This window comes from Vigna unguiculata, unplaced genomic scaffold (genome assembly GCF_004118075.2).
Source record: "Vigna unguiculata cultivar IT97K-499-35 unplaced genomic scaffold, ASM411807v1 contig_232, whole genome shotgun sequence".
Taxonomy (NCBI): domain Eukaryota; kingdom Viridiplantae; phylum Streptophyta; class Magnoliopsida; order Fabales; family Fabaceae; genus Vigna; species Vigna unguiculata.
In genome coordinates, this window is record NW_021010934.1 from 17,057 (window position 1) to 20,460 (window position 3,404).

Consider the following 3,404-nt stretch of genomic DNA (forward strand, 5'->3'; position numbering starts at 1 on the left):
AATGTTTAAGTCAGTATAATCATATAAAAAAACTCTATAATGTAAGAGTGGGTATGAGAATTGAATGAATACTCCATAAAAATGTTTTTTTGTAAACCTTTTTTAATCTAGACTAAGTGTATAAGAGGTGTTCAAAATAAATAAATAATTAATATTATTTTGCTGATTATTTATTATTTAATCAATTAAAATTATATATATATATATATATATATATATATATATATATATATATATATATAAAAGAAAATATCCAAATTATATTGATATAATTCATGTAGTTTGAATTCTATTATATTTAATTAGATATCTATAACAATATATAAAGGGGATTCCCCTTTTTGTGTCCACATTTCAAAATATCAATTTTACCCTTTAAATATAATAATTTATTAAATTTTTAAAAATTGACCGTTACTTTTACAATGTTTTTATAAATTCGGCTATTTCTTCTTCTTCTCTTCTTTTTTATTTATCAATGATTATTCTTTCATCTGTTTTGATATATTTCACTTTATTTTTAATAAATATAATTTTAGTTTATATAACAACTTAATAATATTACAATATTATCACTTACTAATATAATATCACGCATATTTAAAAAATATATCGCGCCTGTGTTTATGCTAGTTATATTATAAATGCATATTCTTATATAGTTCGGATATGAGTTGGTAAAAGATTGAATTTATTCATTTCAAATTTGGTTTATTAATGAACTCATGGTAGGTTTAAAATAAATTTAATTTACGAGAGAGTACAGTAGTACAAGTTATCCAAAATATAAATGTCAGAAGTGGGATTTGAACCCACGCCCTTTTTCAAGGACCAGAACTTGAGTCTGGTGCCTTAGACCACTCGGCCATCCTGACACTAAACATAAATTTGCTAACCCTAAAATGAACATGATTTGATGGTATTCAAATACAAAAAATTATGGATATGATATGCTATTTTAAAATCGCCTACTTAATTTAATTTAATTCTAGTTTTAGAATTTATAACATAGCATAAATTCTTAATCGATTTTAAAGTTTTAAAATAATTCATATAACATAAATTAATGACTTGAAAATTTAGGAAATTAGATTTGTGTTTACCATTTATTATTTTAGTCATTAAAATAAAGTTAAAGAAATATAAATATTCATCACTATGAATTATAAATATATAAATACGTTATTAGTAATATCATATGACAATAATTAAATTGTTGCCATAGTTATTTGTGACAATAATTTTATGTTATTATGTTGGATGTTAGAATTGTATTTGGTTTAACATATTATAATTTTTATGTATATGATTAATTATTTATGGACGACGCAAGTTGATTAACCAATTTTTGATGAAGTTGATTATAACTAAAGGGATATAACTTTTGTACAATCTTAGTTAGAGATGTAAAAGAAATTTGTACTCGCAGGTATCCGTGGATAAAACTCGCAACGAATAGGAAATGAATATTGTAAATGGATATCCGCAGGTGGCGGGTACGAGTATTTTTTATACCCGCATGTTAACAGGACAGGTACGAGTATCATAGTATCTCTACCCACAGATACTAGTACCTGCTATATTCTAATTTAAATTAAAAAATTTAAAAAAAATGATTAAAATATTAATACATTGATTTTGAATGAGTTATTTTTTATCAATTAGGTTTAAAAAAAATTCATTTCTTTGTATTTAAATGACTTGTTTGCATTGTGTTTGAAATTTATAAATGTTATGCATTGTATTTTTATTTGAATTTATGGTTAAAATATGTTATTAAATATTATTCTTTTTGTAAATATCCGCAGGTACCCGTGGATATTCGCGGATATTAAAAAAATATGCAAGTACTCGCATAATGGATATCCACACGGATATGAGTACGGGTACGAGACAAATATTTTTTCAGCGGATAGGGTACATGGGAACTACTACCCGTACCCTATCCGCCCCGTTGACATCCCTAATCTTAGTATCTCGAGTTTTAACAAGAACATTATTTATAGAAAGGCCTTAATAGTAAATTAGTATCTATTTTTGATGAATTTGTTCAATTTAGTACTATTTTTTTCTTATTTAATCAAGTTTCAATTTTTGTCAAGTTTTGTCAATTTAGTTCTATTTTGCAGCGTCGTTTAAATAGTTAACATCATAGGAGGGTGGAACACTTCGTTTGAGGTGGCCTCTGACGTATCCTGTTTTATCACTGACATGTGTCTTCCTTCTCATTTTCATAAAACACACTTCATGTTCTCCAGTGATCCAACTTCACACTCAATTTTCTTCCTTCAAACAAAAAAAACCATCTTTACATATTCATCTTTTCTCAACACTAAACCACCCATCATCAACACAAAACACACATAAACTTTCTCTACATTATCTTCCTTTCCATAAAATCAACACACTACTCTCAACCGCAATCAACTTCATCTTCTTCCTTAATCAATTTCCAATTCAGAATGAATCGACCAACACATAATCACACACAAACAACTACTTTTTCTCCTTTAAAAAAACCCGCTTTACTCCTATCTCAAAACAAGTAGATTAAACTCCCTTTTTCTATCTCTCCTCATCCCCATAGCCTAACCAAAGAGCATGTAACTACACATTCCCTCATCTCATTCACCTTATATCCAATCAAACACAGCATCATTAGAAATCAAAGAGCAAAGCTATAACAAGAATAACATTCCAATGAAGCACCGACTGTGGCAATTGATTGTCGTCGATGGCTACTCTAGTAATAAAAGGAGGTGATGGAGGTTGTGGGTTTAGGAAGCAATTGTGTCTGCCTGTGAAGGGGGAGAATATGGTGGCATTGACATTCGTTGGCAACGTCTCTAACGGTGATGGCGGGGCAAATAAAAGATTTGAGCGACAAGGTGATTATTTTAATCGATTATTTGAAATAAATATAAACTTAAAAATACTGATTCAATCATATTAAATTTAAGAAGAAAATGTTGTTAAATCTATCAACCTTTATATTCCAAAATAATTTACATGATGTATAAAAGTAAACTTTTTGGTGATTAAATAAATTGTTACATTTGTTTTATATTAGTTTTAAATTTTTTGGATAAGATTTTTCTCAAAATTTTGTTTCCAGTTTTATATTCTCGCTGCAACTAACCTTTCTTCTGGTTGCTTTTTCAGCCTCGGAGAAGAAATTTTCTGGAAGGGGTCTTCTGCTTTTAATCCAATAAGCTTGCAACAAAGCATTCCCAATTCATCCAATGTATGAATGATGAAACTGACCACTCTCCACATCTTCGCTTAACCCAATTCAAATATTAAAAAGGTGAAGGTTCAATATCAAATCAATCACTATATATATTTCAGACCCTGGATGATGCGATCAAGTGCTGCTAATTGCTTCAATTCCCCCTACACCTTAT

General features: G+C 28.3%; 1 non-coding gene across 1 annotated transcript; it reads right to left on the reverse strand.

The window, feature by feature from the left end:
- Positions 1–791: 791 nt before the first annotated feature.
- Positions 792–875, reverse strand: TRNAL-CAA. Its single transcript has one exon. It is a non-coding gene; the product is annotated as a tRNA-Leu (tRNA).
- Between the last annotated feature and the right edge of the window lie 2,529 nt (positions 876–3,404).